At 41.0% G+C, this 17,245-nt stretch overlaps 1 long non-coding RNA gene across 1 annotated transcript in view; it reads right to left on the bottom strand.

The window, feature by feature from the left end:
- Positions 1-16,153: 16,153 nt before the first annotated feature.
- Positions 16,154-17,245, bottom strand: part of LOC150012111 (uncharacterized) — a 33,108-nt gene continuing 32,016 nt past the window's right edge. Inside the window, exon 5 of the long non-coding RNA XR_016510702.1 lies at positions 16,154-17,153. This is a non-coding gene — a long non-coding RNA (uncharacterized LOC150012111). The remainder of the gene's footprint in view (positions 17,154-17,245) is intronic.

Genomic DNA, 17,245 nt, shown 5'->3' with positions numbered 1-17,245 from the left:
CACCGTTATTTCTCTTGCATACAAATGTCCCTTAAAAGGCAGGTGTAAAGCGCAATGCCCTTCTCTCCTCCTCCCCTTCTCTCCAGGCTGCATCTCAATAATTCTAACAATGTCTGCACAACGAATGAAAACTTCATTATTTACATACGTGTTTTAAATAATAGAAAGCAGCTAACCATTTAGTATTATTCAAACTAACGATTTAGATGTTTGGCCCAGATAACATCTTTAGCTCTTGCTTCTTATCTGAATATCTTGGTGGATTCTATTTAGCACATGGTATATGTGTATATATATGGTGTATATATATGATGTATATATATATACATCATTCAAATGAAAGAAGAATATTACAAACAAAAGGTCACCAAATTGTGGTGCCTTTAAATAATGTTATATTCTGTTGAACTGTCATACTCATTTGAGAAAAAATGTTCAAGTTTTTTAAGCCAATGCTGATTATTACTGCTTATAATTATTATTCTTTTAAAAAATGCTTTCCTGCTTTACTTCTTTTATCTGAATGTAAATATGATACATGCTTAGTATAAGAATTTAAACAGTGCAGCATAGCACAAATAAGATAGCAGAAGTCACCTGAAACCTCACTCTTTAAAGATAGCCACCATTTACATTTTGTCGAATACCTTTAGGGATATCTCTCTATGAATATGTACACGTAGAAATAATTCTACCTAATATCCTAGAACCTGGCTTTTTCAGTCAGCAATATTTGGACATTTTCCCATGTCAATAAAAATAGCTCTGCCTCTGTGATTCTCATTATGTCCTCCTTCCCCTTCCAGAGAAGAGTATGATGTGTAAGTGGAATGATGTGTAAACAGATGAAAGGGCTGAGAGACACTGATAGCCATCACCATAGTTCATAATGATGTTTGTAGCATCCATTGTACCAACATGCCATAATTTTTTTAAACCTATTTGTGATACCCCTTTATCTTAAGTCTGACTCTTGTTTGTGATTGAAATATCTTCAAGTCAAGAAGGCAAATTCTGACAGCGTTGGTTCTATTCAATTCTGAATGCTTGCTTGGTGTCTTTGAGATATATAAAAAGGGTGGGGCAAACATAGGTTTATAGTTGTTCATATGGAAAATAATACAGTCATTAATAAATATTAATACAAGAATAAACTCTGTTTCAGATACAACTGTAAATCTACTTTTGCCACAACCCACATAGTGAGTCTGAAACTTCTTAATAATGTGTAAAACTACTTATATAAAAAAATATTAGAATATGAAGAATTATTCTTAACTGATTTTCCTATTTAGCAAACCATTTAAGATTTACTTGCTAATGGAAAATTGCTGGTTTGTGTGCCAGTTTTTGTTTTGGCAATTCCGACAAATTACTCAGGAGGATGTAGTCATATCCCCGTAGAAAGTCTTTTTCACAAGTCAGTTCACTTGGTCATTCACCACTATATTAGTTTTCAAAAGTCAATACTTGGAATATGTTGAGAAGTTTACCTAAGTTATAGGACCAACCTGACAAGTTGGATCAAAAATCTATTTCCAGAATGTAAGTCAAAGAGGCCAATTCAAAATAGCAGCATTTCAACTCCCTATGTTTAGGGAGATGGATCCTTTTGGAGAATACTCTGCATGCACCGGCAATCATACACCCATTTGTTCAGGCAGTGGGCTGTGACGTGTGTGGCACTGTCCTGCAGGTGCTGGGTGGTTTGAGTCATGGTCCCAGCACATGCTGATGGCTTGGAGTTGGGCAAGTTCATGTTTTCAGGCCTTTGCTGGTGTTTTGACCTGCATTTGAGCCAAGTTTATTCCCCTTTCACAGCCAAACTGCCTTCCAGATGAGCGCAGAAGCTGAGTAACAACTCTAAACACATCTGACTTGAACTGAAGACTGAGTCAGACCCCTGTATAACCTTGAGGAATCTCACACACCCCAAAGTTGTCACATTCACATTCACATCAATCTCACAGAGTGTTAATGCATGCTGAATAACATGTCTGAAAGACTCTGGCACACAGTAGGCCTTTAAAAAGTGCTATGTGGATGACTGTATTTGGTGTCAAAGCAGAAAAAGAAAATCCTTTCTGCTTGCTCCCCGCTTCATGACTCTTGCCAGAAAAAGAAAAACCAAAAGCAATAAATAAATCCACCAAAACCTGTGTAATCCTTAGCTACCAAAGACTTAAAAGTTAATTTTTCTCTAAAAAGCCAGGCTCCCTTTTTTATTTTCTCAACATATTGAACAATAATATGGAGAGAAACAAAAGCCAGGCACCTTCATTTAGGCGTTTGTATGGCAGTAGCTAATGTTTGGTTGCTGATCCTCAGCCTTGCCCTGGTTCTGAATCATGTGCCAAGGTCTAAGAAGAGTCACTACTGGACATTATTCAAGAGGAGGATGTTAAAGATCAGTGGAAGAGAAACTGTAATATGAGACTTGATTTTATCTTGTCCTTACCAATAATCAGAAAGGCATTTCACCTAGTGGTGAAGGTTACACAGATATTAACATCAGAAACAGATATTAAAATTGCCGAGAGCAATGAAAAATCAGCTAATGATTGTGTCCAGGTGCCTCCCTCTTTCCATAGCGAGTGGGAGGAGCAAGAGCAGTGTATTTTGACTAGGAGTCCTCTTATTCCTTACCTGCCAAAGACTTCTCCATAGTTCCCTCTTTCTCCATGTATTTCTGACTTTTCAGTTTTCATTCCCCCATCTCTAAAGTCTTTAGCTAATCCTGACCCCCTCCTTCCAGCAGAGCATGTTGTAGAGATGAATACTTTTCATCTTAAAGGAGAAAAAAACCTTCTAGATCATTCGCTCCAGCCCTCTCCTTCCTCCGATGCAGAAAGAGTGTGAGAAGCAGCATTAAAATCAGGTCCTGGGACCTCCAGCAAATTTTCCAACTTGCTATACCTGTGAAGTAAATGTTTAACTCACCCATAGTTAGTTTTTAAATTAGGTGATCTCAGTATATTTTGTTTCTCTAGGGCAGAAAAAAACAAAAAAGCAAAAAACAGAGCAAGAAACTTCTGTCTCTCCTGTGGGCTGTAATGTCTGGTCTGGGGCAGCCTGTAGCCTCAAGGACTTACACCCACTGCAGCAGCTGGACACTTTCATGGATGGCTAGCCCATATCTGATTAAAAAGTGGCAAAGTTCAATCAAACGGCTGATTGTCCCAGGTATACTTTTCCCCTAACATCTGCACTTGCAAGGCAAGAAATGTCTGTCTAAGATTCCTGCCTTTCAGGGACTAGGAGTGGGAGAACATATGTGGCAATAAAAGTGTCTACTGCAGTGTTTTGACAACAAGCATCTTTGTCCAGTATATTCTCCTCATCAATCATTAGAATTTATTTCATCTGAATCCTCATACCAATTGTTTGGTTTTAGCATTGTATATTTAAGAAAGATATTGTTTTAAAATCATGGTTTTTGTTAAAAAATATCATTTATCTCTTTTTTGTATTTACTTTTTTGCAGTAAATTGTAACTTTTAAAAATTCTTATCACAGTAACATAAATTCACTTTGGGAAGATAAATGTCACATTTTAATGAAAAGCAGCTTACGATGGGGATGGGGGTAGTGATCCTAAAAGGGGAACACGCAGGCGTACACTTTGACATTTCTCATTCTTCTTAGCCACTGCAGAAGATTTACCTTTATTTTTTAATATTGGAGAAATTACCCCATAAATCCCATCAGGAGGATGAACTAAACACCCTGGGAGCTTATCAACCCTTACACACTAAATCCAGAAAAAACTTCCTGATGCAAGAAAAAATTGCAGTTGAGTGGGAGAGGACATAAAGCAAACACGAGCTGGACTGGGCAGCGTTTTGTGCTCCCAGTAGGAGACGGGCTGAGTGAGCGTGGCGCGCAGCACAGGATGCACTTTCTTCCATCTGGGGCAGAGCATTGAGCCCAAGGTGGAAACCATGGGCTGGGCAGGCTCCTGGGAACTTTGTCTCTGTGCTACAGACCAGGTAAAGGTGAACTACATAACTAAACCAGGTTTTTTTCATGTATAAACTCATGTAATGGACATTGATGGGCATTTATGTTTTTTTTTTTTTTTTTCTTTTGGCTGCCCAGCATTTGAACCTCTTTCCTAATTTGGGGAATTTCTTATCCCATGAGAAATGACAAAAAGAAGGGCCTGTCTTCCTCTACAGAAGCAGAAGAGAGCAGATACCAGCCTTGCCACCCTCTAAAATATAGAGTATAGGTGCACTACCCTGGCTCGGCCAACCATGTGCTCCCGCTCAGGTCCCAGAGATTGGAGCAACCACTGCAAGTAGGAGTTCATTTCAGCTGCAGGCACTACAGCACCTAGCACCTAGCAGCAGAAGGGAAAGCTGAAGACACACAGTGGATTGCACTGGTGGCAATGGTTTCACAGCTCCCACCCTGAAGCTGACAATAGCAAGCACCCTCCCAGACCCAGGCCGCTGCAGTATTGGGTTGGAAGTCTCCATGTCTCACATCTCTCCTATTTCTGTCTGGTTCCCCCAGCTGGATTCTCTGGAAGCCTTTGCTACATGAAGTGTGGTCTGGGAACTTGTTGGGAAAGCAGAATCTGGGCCTTCCAGACCTATGACGCTATGTATCAAAGGATAGTACCTTAATGAATAGTTCTTAAATGTCTAGATATAAAAAAAGTTGAAATTTGATCTTGCCAAAGCTCTCTGAAATGCATTTCTTCAAAACGTATGTATGTGAACAGCCCTTTATGCAATGGTTGTACTCTTGAACAAACATTAAGCATTGTATATAATGAATTGCTTTACAAGTTGCATTTCACTGATATTTAAGGGACTCATAGTGAATGCTTCTGTAAATTCGTTATGCCTTTTTGAGGTGGATAATCACCCTTTAATTTATCTGTATTGTTGATTTGTGTTCTTTAAAGCAGGTCACGCCCACAGTGGAGATTATTGTAATCAAATAAATGAGTTGTCCCTGAGACGACCATTGAACTTCTCCCCATGGCCCTTGTTATTTTGGTCCTTGTCTGTCTTTTTATTGGTTCCCTAAAATGCTAGCTCCGCATGATCTCGGTGTGTATCAGCACATAGCTAAGCACCAAAATAGACACACAAAACACTTCTTTTAAAAAGTCAGCCAAATGCTACAGTGCCAACGCATTGCACTGTATATGGCATCATGCCAGCCTCAAAGAGCCCTCAAAGACATCGCAAATCCATGTTGGGAGTACAACTATAGCAATAAATTCTAGGCTTTATATGACATTCATTCTCCCCATCTCTGTTAAAGTCCTTTCTTAAACTTGCCCCTCTCCTTCTGAGAGAGCATCGTTAACCCATGGATTGGGCCTGTGAGCTGTGGTTGGGTGACCACTGGTACTTTTCTAGATGAAGCAAAGGAGAAGGAAGGGAGGGCCCTCAGGAGTTCCAATGGCAAGCAAACATCTCAGCGGAAGAGCTGAGACAGAACTATTCCCACTGAAATGCCATACAGTCATGAGCACAAAAAATGTTCTAGGGCCTACGAAGCAGCAAAATATTGTGAGAAGCTGGGGTTTTGCCGTAATTGCAACGATCTTCATTGAGTTTATTTTATCTGAATTAGCTCTATTCTCTTTCTGTCCCCTCTCTTTGAAGAAGTTTGTATAATAACTCTTTAATCATAAGAGAATCTTGGACTCTGGGCTGTGTCCCCAAACACCATTTGAGGGGTAACTATTTGAAAAGTCTGTTTAATTCTCACCTTGTTACTGCTCCCCTCGACTCTATCTCAAAGAGCAGACCCCATTATGTGTCCGACCAAGCTCTCCTTAGGTGGTTTTAAAAATATATCTAAGGAGTTGCTGATATGCTACTCTTTATTATGAATTGTGAACAGCCAGCAGGAGTAGTGTGGCCCTGGAGGTTTGTGTGTAACCCCTGGCCAGCCACCGACATGGAGCTGGAGTCCTTCAGCAGTCCAGGACTTGGCCTGCAACACCGCTCTGTATTGTCCCACATGCCTCTCACATACCAATCTCTCTGTATTGTCACTGGGGAATGGAAAGTTTTGGCAAAAACAAAGAAACAAACACACACGCAAACACCGAACAACTAAATTCTGCCCTTTACCCAGTTTAGCTGCAAGTGACATAAAACTGAAAAGAAGAGTGTTTGAACAAGACAGAAATAAATTATCTTCCTGCCTAGGTGGCATCAGGAGGTGTGAGAGGTGCAGGGCTGTCATGGCAGGTTCACAAAGTCCTCCGGAGTCCAGACTCCGCTAGTTTCCCTCTCGGCCATCATCACCGCAGCGACAGTCCTCCTCCTGGGTCCATCTTCCAGACCATGAACAGCAGAAGGACAAAGAAGCAGAGAATTCAAGAGTGCACCATAGTTATTGCTCAGGGAAGGTGATCTGAGCCACCAAATGTCTTTGTCTGACATCTCATTCATTAGAAGTTAGTCACCAACTCATACTGTCCCCCAGGGAGGCTGGAAAACATACTCTCCCTGAAACGACAGAAAATGTCTTCTGGGGGATGACCACCCCTATCTGCCATTCTTGAAACGCAAGAGTTCCACTGCTGGGTCCGTGCTCTGGGGCTGCTCCAGCTTCCTGTCTTCACAGAACTTCAGCCAGACCAGAGAGAAACCCTGCATGCGTGAGACGCATCAGCTGTGCGGAGAGGGGACCATTGCCACCTCAACTGGAGGTTACAAAGGTCAAAGCCCCAAGGGACTCCTGTGTTTACCTGCCTCTGGTGAACCCCAGGAAGAGTCAGACCACTGTGACTTCCTACTCCTGAAACCTCACGTTTATAAGCCATGATGGAACTTAGGCATATGCTCTTGTTTTGAGGCAAACGATTTGAAATTTCTTGTAGGTAAATTATCTAAGTCCTATGAATAAATATACATTCTTTTCTCCACTGTCCCCATCTCTAAAGTATTTCTAAAATTCCCCTGGGGTCTCCTCCTTAATCTAAATGTAACATGCATTCACTTTCTACTATGTATTTTGGAAGTGTTCTGCACTTGGGGGATAATCAACTTTTTTTCTTCCTTGTTTTTTATTAAGATATAATTGACATACATTATGTTAGTTTCAGATGTACAACATAATGATACAATATTTGTATATATCATGAAATGATCATCACACTAACTCTAGTTAACCCACACACTGTGACAATTCTTTTTCTTGTGATGAGAGCTTTTAAGATCTACTCTTTTTATTTTATTCTATTTATTTATTTATTTATTTTGGATTTTCAACTTTGGGTTTAAAAAAATTATTAGGTCTTATCTTTACTGTGCATGTAAGGCACAGTAAGCAAGCAAATAAAACCAAGACATTTGGATAGCATTGAATTCATATTGCTCTGGTAAGGTGAGGTGAAGAGGTGAGCAGATTTCATTTACTCAGATAAATGAAACTGCCAGTGAGACAAATTGTGATTTGAATACTCTGATGGTTTGTTTACGATGAGTAAAAAACTCTTTGCGTTTCATTCCTATTTTTTAATTTAAGCAATTTCTAGTCCCAGAGAGTGCAACAAATGATGTAGACTAGAGATCTGGTGCATAGCTACACTAGGCGAGCACTGAGTTTCTCTTTGCTATGCTTGCCTCTAACATATATGCAAAATGGGTAGTCCTAGAGTGGGAGAATTTTAGAGGAAATTATCTTTTCCAACATACATAATCTCACACTAGAATAGTAACTGCTAATAGTCACTGATTCAGGTGCCTCATCTTTTTTTTTTAAAGTATATTTTATTGATTATGTGTTACAGTAGTTCCAATTTTTTCCCCTTTGTTCCCCTCCACTCAGTAACCCCGTCCCTCCAGCAGTCCCACCCCCCTTAGTTCATGTCCATGGGTTGTGCATATAAGTTCTTTGGCTTCACCTTTTCCTATATTATTCTTAACTTCCCTGTGTCTATTTTGTACCTACCTGTTATGTTTCTTAATCTCTGCACCATTTCCCCATTTCTCCCCTTCCCTCCTCCCAGCTGATAACCCTCCAAATGATCCCCATACCTATGATTCTGTTCCTATTACGGTTTGCTTAGTTGGATTTTGTTTTTATTTTTTAGATTCAGTTGTTGATAGTTGTGAGTTTGTTGTCATTTCAGGTGCCTCATCTTAATTACATGTAGTGATGTTCCTTTATGTCATATGTTCTTAAGTCTAATAAGTAAATAGTTGATAGCTGAACACCTTCTGTAGAGTAGTATACAAATTTTTGTTAATTAAAAACTAAGCCTCTACTATAGCATAAACTATATATTACTTATACCTTTAGTTTAAGCCAGAATATCTAAAGTCGTCGTCGTCGTCGGCAGCCGTCCGTCTCGAGAGACGATGGTGTAGCTTCTTAAGAGTCTATCTGCACCGCCGAGAATGGCTGTGCAGTCCGACTCGGGAGTGACATGGTATCTGTCTCCTCCCGTGTTGAATCGACATCTTGTGATGACGCTGAAGCTACAGAGCCTGGGCAGGGTAATATGGAGGGTCTGCTGTTGCCCATGCAGCAGACCCCCCCTCTCTTCGCAGCTGAAGGGTCCAAGGGAAAGACAGAGTCAATACAGCTTGGCTTCAGGTGCGCCGCAGGAGTTGCCGGTGTTGACTACAACGTCAAACCGCCTTAGGGACTCCGGCTCCGGATTTTCTGTCGGGGTTTACTCCCTTAGCCTTTCCCCTGAAGAGGTATGCCGCAAGGCAGCGGAGGTTTTTTGGAGTCAGAGTTTTCCTTCTCTGATGTACCCTGACTGGAAGATCGAACCAGCGACACTTAGCTCGCAGGCCGACGCTCAATCCACTGAGCTAAACCAGCCAGGGCAATATCTAAAGTATAAAGACATAATTACAAAGTAGTTTTGAGACTAATTTCTAATATTTCTTCTTCAGAAAGCATGTAATTTTCTTTATCATTTTTACTATCTATTACAGCAGTTCTCAACCTGTGGGTCACAACCCCTTTGGGGGTCAAATGGCCCTTTCACAGGGGTTGCCTAAGACCATTGGAAAACACATATATAATTACATATTGTCTTTGTGATTAATTACTATGCTTTAATTATGTTCAATTTGTAACAATGAAACTACATCCTGCATATCAGACATTTACATTACGATTCATAACAGTAGCAAAATTACAGTTATGAAGTAGCAACAAAAATAATTTTATGGTTGGGGGTCACCACCAACCATAAAAACTGTATTAAAAGTTCGCGGCATTAGGAAGCTTGAGAACCACTGATCTATTATCTATCTAAAAATATAAAAGAAGGATTCTAAGAAGCACCAACAAACAATAGGAGTCACAAAAATGGGGAGACAGAGAAACAACCCCCCATCGAAAGGAAAGGTAGAGTCCCCAGAAAGAGTGCTAAATGAAATAGAGGGGAGCAAACTATGGAATTGAAAGCATGGATTATGGAGAAGCTCAATGAGCTCAGTGGAAACTACAAAGAACTCCAGAAAAACTACAGTGAACTCCAGAAGAACTATAAGGAACTTACTGAGAATTATACCAGCATCAAAAAGGACATGGAAGCTATCAATAAGAGCCAGGAGGAAATGAAGAATACGATCTCTGAATTGAAGAACACAGTAGAAGGAATTAAAAACAGGCTAGAGGAAGCAGAAGATCGGATCAGCGAGCTGGAGGACAATGTAGACAAAAACTCACAGACAGTGCAACGAAATGAAAAAAGACTGAACAAGACTGAAGAGGCTCTAAGACAGCTGCAGGACAACATGAAACGTAATAATACCTGTATCATAGGAATTCCAGAAGGAGAAGAAGAAGAGCAAGGAATAGAAAACCTCTTTGAAAAACTAATGACAGAAAACTTCCCTAACATGAAGAGAGAAAGAATCATGCAAGTCCAGGAAGCACAGAGGGTCCCAATGAAGATGAACCCCAACAGGCCCACTTCAAGACACATCATAATTAAAATGCCAACATTCAAAGACAAAGAGAGAATCCTAAAAGCAGCAAGAGAGAAACAACTAATAACATACAAGGGAGCTCCAATAAGGCTATCAGATTTCTCAGCAGAAACACTACAAGCCAGAAGGGAATGGCAAAATATATTCCAAGTAATGAAAAACAAAGGCCTACAACCAAGAATACCCTACCCAGCAAGGCTCTCATTCAGAATGGAAGGTGAAATAAGGAGTTTCCAAGACAAAAGAAGGCTAAAAGAATACATCTCCACCAAACCAGCATTGCAAGAGTTGCTAAAGGGTCTGCTTTAAGAAGATGAAGAAACAGAGAGAGACAGAGAGGAACACGAGTACAAAGGGGGAAAATGACAATGAATAAGTACTGAAAGAAAGAAGGAACTTCTACCATTTGCAACAACATGATATTAAATCATGTGGAAGATAGTTAAGCATTCAATAAATATTAGTTACGTTGCAACATTCCCTGGCTGGTTTGGCTCAGTGGATTGAGCGTCGGCCTGCGAGCTAAGTGTCGCTGGTTCGATCTTCCAGTCAGGGCACATCAGAGAAGGAAAACTCTGACTCCAAAAAACCTCCGCTGCCTTGCGGCATACCTCTTCAGGGGAAAGGCTAAGGGAGTAAACCCCGACAGAAAATCCGGAGCCGGAGTCCCTAAGGCGGTTTGACGTTGTAGTCAACACCGGCAACTCCTGCGGCGCACCTGAAGCCAAGCTGTATTGACTCTGTCTTTCCCTTGGACCCTTCAGCTGCGAAGAGAGGGGGGGTCTGCTGCATGGGCAACAGCAGACCCTCCATATCACCCTGCCCAGGCTCTGTAGCTTCAGCTTCACTGGAGAGGACACTCCAGCGTCATCGCAAGATGTCGATTCAACATGGGAGGAGACAGATACCGTGTCACTCCCGAGTCGGACTGCACAACCATTCTCGGCGGTGCAGATAGACTCTTAAGAAGCTACACCATCGTCTCTCGAGACGGACGGCTGCCGATCGATCGATCGATTGGAACTAGAGAGAATTATGCTTAGCGAAATAAGCCAGGCAACAAAAGAAAATTACCTTATGCTATCACCTGTTACAGGAAACTAATGAGCAACACAAAAAAATGAGCAAAATTGAACCAGAGGTATGTAAACAAGGAATAAACTAACAGCAACAAAGGGGGAGATGGGAGGGAGAGAAGTGGTAAGAAGGGGCAGGGTCTAGTCAAAGAACATGTATAAATGACCCATGGAAAAATAAATAAATAAAAATATAAAAGAAGAAAAAAAGGCCATCTCATTCCACCTATCCAGCAAGATTTTCCACATATGCAGCCAAACTATTCAGGATTCTTTTTGGTTGACTGAACACCCCCAACACACACATACACGCACACACACTCTCTTTCTTTCAGAGGCAAAGTTCTCAGTGCACTCAGGCTGAGCTGTACTTGTCCCCCAAAGTGCTAACCTCTTGAACTTTTCTCCTAAAGCTTAAGTCTCTCTCCTTCCCCCATCCTGTACTTCACTGAGGTAAGCCTTGGTATCTCTGATAACTTGGCCTTACAATGAAAATTGTAGAGAAGCTGATGAATAACAGCATGGGAAGACCTTAATTTGCTTTCTCCCAGCAGGCACTAGACATATGAGGTGGTACCACACTACACTTTCAATAACCATAAAATCTCAGGAGAGAAGTGTAGCATCCACATTCTCAAGATGGCATGGTGCAGGAGAAAGCATTTATCTGGGTTTAAGCAACCCGTGTTCCATTTCCCCTTCTTCTGCCACTAACGCACTGATAACTTGAGGTGGGCCCCTGATGATAACATACATGGCATGTATTCTTTACAAACCACCTGAAATCTATTGGTACATTTAACCTTCTGCCTTAGCTTTGGTTTGTCCCACGTCCACACCACTCCCAACACAGCACTGTTGTCCCCATTTTCCTTCACCCTGCCATCATTCAGAACAGAAGGCGATAGCATTTTTAACCACTCTTGGTTCTCTCTGCATGTTTCCATACATCAGAGAGACATTCATGACACCTGCCAACTCTATAGCTGTGCCCCCACCACCACAATGTGCCATGTAACTATGAATGCACAGTGTGCGTCCTTAGGTGAAGACCCAGCATTAATAGATGTTTACCGAAGAGCGCAGATAAGTTACATTTTAGCCAAAGCTGACCATAGTTGGAATAGTAAATCTTTGTTGGGAAAATTAAAGTGGTAATAGAAGTAACTAGAATTTATATAGCACTTACTATGAGCTACACATAGCAATATCTAACACTACTTCCTCCAAAACAATATCCTAACGAGGTAGGCATCATCATCCACACTTTACAGATGAGAACTTGAGTTTATTACATACTTTGCTGTAGGTCACATAGATGTGGAGCCAGAATTCACACTTGGCTCTCCTGACTCTTCTATACCAAACTGAGCACTTAAACGCTTTTTCTATGCTATGATTTGATAACATAATTGTTATATCTTCCTTTTAAATGGTCACTCTCATCTCCATCTAGGAAATAGATTTTATTTTAACTTAAAGTAGCTAACAGCAAACAGCTCTGTTTTAAAATGAGTATGAGATGAGCCCTCTGGAGGGCATGCCCGCATCCATCTATACTGGGTATATCTGACTGCAGGAGGCAGAGCAGAAATTGCCATCAGCTGTGTCTTCATGAAAACTCTAGAACAGTGATTTTCAACCTCTGGTGTGCTGCAAGACTTTTTATAACATGCAATATCTGACTATTTAGACAGGTGTGCTTAGATTGTCAAGTAAAAAGATGATAACACATCAGTAGATGAATAGATAAAACAACTATAAGACATTTACACAATGGAATACTACATGGCTATTAAAAAAAGAAAGAAAGAAAGAAAGAAAGAAAATTTTACCATTAGTGACAGCATAAATGGACCTGGAGAACATTATGCTAAGTGAAATAAGTCAGTCAGAGAAAGACAAATACCATATGGTTTCACTCATCTGTGGAATCTAATGAACAAACTGAACTAACAAGCAAAACAGAGACATATTCATAGATAGGGAGCAGGATGACAGCTAAGGGGTGGAGGGTAGGGGTGGAGGAATTGAGGAAAAAGAAAAAAGGACTCATCGACATCAGTGGGGTGATTGTGGTGGGGGAGGGGGACAAATGATAATGGGAAAAAATACAACAAAAAGGTATTTCTTAATTTTTTAAAAAAATGACAACAACCAACACAGCAATAACTGTCCAGTGTGAATGAATCAAAATTGTACTTATTTTTGTCAGAGTGGCAAAAAATACATTTTTTGGCATGCCACAGAATTTTAATAATTAGTTTATGAGTGCCAAAAGATGAGAAAGGTAGAAAATCGCTGCCTAGAAAAGTCAAAGTCTGCCTTATAGGATTGTGGACAGAAAGGGGGAAGTTTGTCCAGTGGCTATATGCCAATTATACAGCATCCTCCCCCTCCTCTAAGGAGTCCTGTTTGTTTTTCACAGGCTCAGCTGATCCGTCCCTACAGAGATGGCAAGTGTCTTGTGAAAATAATGTGTGTTTTGGATGCAAACAACTCTAGGTTCAAACCCCCTTCTGTAAACAGGTGAATGCTACCCTTGTCTCTCTCAGTCATTTGGAGTTTAAGTAAAATAACATAGAGAGTATATGGCATGTGGTTCGTGTCTGACAAATGTCCCTGGCTCCAGTGTCCCCTCCATTAATGATCCTGCTTCCCTCCATCTTCCTGATGTAAAGGGAGAGTGGGGCCCTCTGTGCCTCCCCTGAGGGTGGAAGTCAGCCTCACTCAAGCCTATCAGGCTTCTGAACCAGCCTCCTGTCCCCTCCTGCCACTGCTCAGGCCTCTCCTCCTATCTGCAGGCCTCCTCCATCTCACCTCTCTATTCAGTTCTCAACAAACCTACATCTTCATGAAACAAACTAGCAGGGATCCCTAAACCCTTACAGTGTGTAGTCTGGATTGCACTTTCCACTCCTTGACTATACATCCCGGCATATTGTTCTTTGCTAATCATTCTCTAAAACAACCTGTGCCCCTAACCTGGCAGAATGTAACACAGCACTAAGAATGTAGCAAGTAGGGACACTTCAAATGGCCTCAATCACACTGATGAAGTCTTCCACAGTTGTACAATACATCAGCCCCAATTCAGTATCTAATACAAATGTATGGACTGGACTTGAAAATTAACCTGTGTCTGATTTCCCATGTCTTCAGTCTGCCGTGTGGGGCTTCTGGAAACCAAACATTGGGAAGTGCAGCAGATTTAGGGAAAAGACTCTGTGGTAGCTAGCCTCCAAGATGGCCCTCGATGATCCCACCCCCTGATACCCACATCCTTCTCTAGTCCCCTCTCATGTTGTACCAGGGTTGATCTGTGCTCTGGTCTGAATGTGTGTTCCCCCCACCCCAAATTCATGTGCTGAAACCTAGACCCCAAGATGATGGCTTTAGGAGGTGGGGCCCTTGGGGGTGCTTAGGTTAGGAAGATGGTGCCCTCATGAACAGAATTAGTGTCCTAATAAAAGAGAGCCCAGAGAGGTTTCTCCCTTCTTTCACTATGTGAGGATATTGAAGATGCCATTTATAAACCCAGAAAAGATTCTTCACCAGAATGTGACTCTGCTAGCATCTTAACCTTGGGCTTCGCAGACTCTAGAACTGTGAGAAACAAATTTCTGTTGTTTATACACTGACTAGACTGTGGTTTTATTTTTTTATAGCAGCCCAATAGACTAAGACAGCTCATGCAGCCAATAGAAAATTAGAAGGAGTGATAGGATATTTCTCTGGAGGCTAGATTATCAAAGTCATTGTGGCTTCTGTCTTTCTTTCTCTTGGATGACTTGCTGTGGTGGAAGCCAGTGGCCATGTCTTGAGGACACTCAGGCGGACTGGTGGAGAGGCCCACACAGAGAGAAACCGAGGCCTCCCGCCAACAGCCAGGAGAGCGGGACTTCGGGGAAGCAGATCCCCCAGCCCCAGTCAAGCCTTCAGAGGACTACAGCCCCATTCAACATCTTAACTGCAGCTTCACAGGAGGCCCTACACCAGATTCCTGATGCACAGAAACTGTGTAAAAAATAAATGTTGTCTTAAGCTGACATGTTTTAGAGCAAGTTTTTGTGTAGCATTAGATAACTAATATAAACTCTCTATTCCTATATAACAAATACAACCCTTTTCTCCTGTAGAAGTGCCCACCAACCCAAAAATATTCCTGAAACCCAGCTGAGGTAATCTGACTTTTTACAATTGAAAACAAATTATATGGGGGTGGAGGGGACAGGGAACTTAATGGTAATGGAAAAATACAATAAAAAAATTTTTAAGAAAGCAAATTATATGTACTTTAAAATTATTTGACTATTATTTTATTACCAAATGACACACCCAACAAAGTTAAACAACCCTTCTTTAACAAGAATACCAGGTTTGACTATATTATAATTAAGAACAAAGCATAAAATATATTTACATTTTTTCTCTAGAGAATCAAAGATTTTAATGGAATACATTAAAAGAAGTTGAAGAAAGTTGCAACTGGTGTTTTGAAAGTCATATACCCTTAGCCACAATATAGAAAATAAAACCATAACTCACCCTATAAGGACACTTTCATCACCTAAAGAGAGTGTTTCTCAGAACAGATTGATACAGTGTACACAATGAGCACACATTCCCCTTCTGTTGAATATCCCCAAAGTGTCAGGCACTAGGACAGGAGTATGAAACACATTTCCTCCAGAAATTCAGAATCTAGATAGTCTAGAATCAACCATCAGGTCACAGTTTTGCATTCTGCTTTGTGACATGACATATCAAATATAAACTACCCTAATAAAAATATTAATTTAAAGCCCTGGCTGCTGTGGCTCAGTGGATTGAGCATCGGCCTGCGAGCTAAGTGTTGCTGGTTCGATTCCCAGTCAGGGCACATGACTAGGTTGCATGTCAGGTCACCAGTTGGGGGCCTGAGTGAGAGGCAACCACACAGTGATGTTTCTCTCCCTCTTTCTCCTTTCCCCTCTCTCTAAAAAATAAAATAAACAAACAAATAATTATTAAAAAAAAAAACTAATTTATAACTATATGCTACAGAGATCCCCAAAGCAAATGATTAGAAATGAGGCAAATTCCAAGAAATTTTAAAGTCAGGTTTTATTTTATAAGTTAGAAACACATGACAGGTGGTACTGGCTACATGATTTGTAGGGTTCAGTGTAAAATGAAACTGAAAGTCCTTTGACTGAAAATTATGAAGAATTTCAGGATGACAGCAGGCCAATAAACTAAGCTCAGGGCCTTTCTGAGCCCAGGGCCAATGAGACTGCTCAGACCCTACACCCACGGAGCTGGCCTAACCACAGGACAAATTCTATAGCTTGTTAAAGAGATCTCTCAGGAGTTAAGTACCAGAAGCAGAAGCCAGGTAGGATCAGAAGGCATCAGGGGTGGGCTGTTGAGTGAGGCAGAGGATCATTGGTTAGCTAAACAGTAACAAATATTTCTATTGTCCTTTATAGCTTACAGAGTACTTCTGCCAGTTCCAGTATCTCCCTGACCCAAAGCAAAAATTCTGTGAGATATTAACGTTCTCTCTTGTATAGAAAGCAAACTGGGGTCCAAAGAGGTTAAGTGACTTTTCCAAAGCTGCTCATCTTATACAGGGCCCAGATGCTGGTCATCTGAACTCAAATCCGTTTTCTTCCCACAAAATTAACAGCCTGGTGCTGGGAGTTGTGTTACAAGGAGGTGCAGAATTTTATCTGTGCAGTTCAGCAATTCACTAGTGAAAGCTAGAAGGTGGCAGACAGCATCCAATGGTTGTTTTTACACCTGTGGTTTTGATCCTTCAGAGCAAACAGCAGACCAAATTCCATAGTTCTGACCTCTGCTCAGCATCCCTCACAGCACCCCATTCTCCAACAATAGCTTCGTATCTCAGTGCCCCACTATTATCTGAAGGGAACAAGTACAATGCCAGGTAAGCCCAGCAATCTCTTGTTCAGGTTTGCCTTATTATAATATCCAGAATTTGGAAACAAATGTTGGTTGCACAAAGTCTTTTTAAATCAAAAGCAAGCAGCTTTATCTTTAATAGCAGTTTAAAGGACTCTTAAAAATTACAGACATCATCATGGCTGGGTACTTCAGCTGGTTAGTGTGATCCGGATATACAAGGTTTCGTGTTCAATCCCTGGTCAGGGCACATACAAGAATCAACCAATGAATGCATAAATAAGTGGAACAACAAATTGATCTCTCTCTCTCTCTCTCAAATCAAGAAAT

The sequence above is a fragment of the Furipterus horrens genome, unplaced genomic scaffold (assembly GCF_987537825.1).
Source record: "Furipterus horrens unplaced genomic scaffold, mFurHor1.1.pri manual_scaffold_4, whole genome shotgun sequence".
NCBI lineage: Eukaryota > Metazoa > Chordata > Mammalia > Chiroptera > Furipteridae > Furipterus > Furipterus horrens.
Note: the sequence above shows the minus strand (reverse complement) of the source record. Positions and strands in the feature narration are given on the sequence as shown.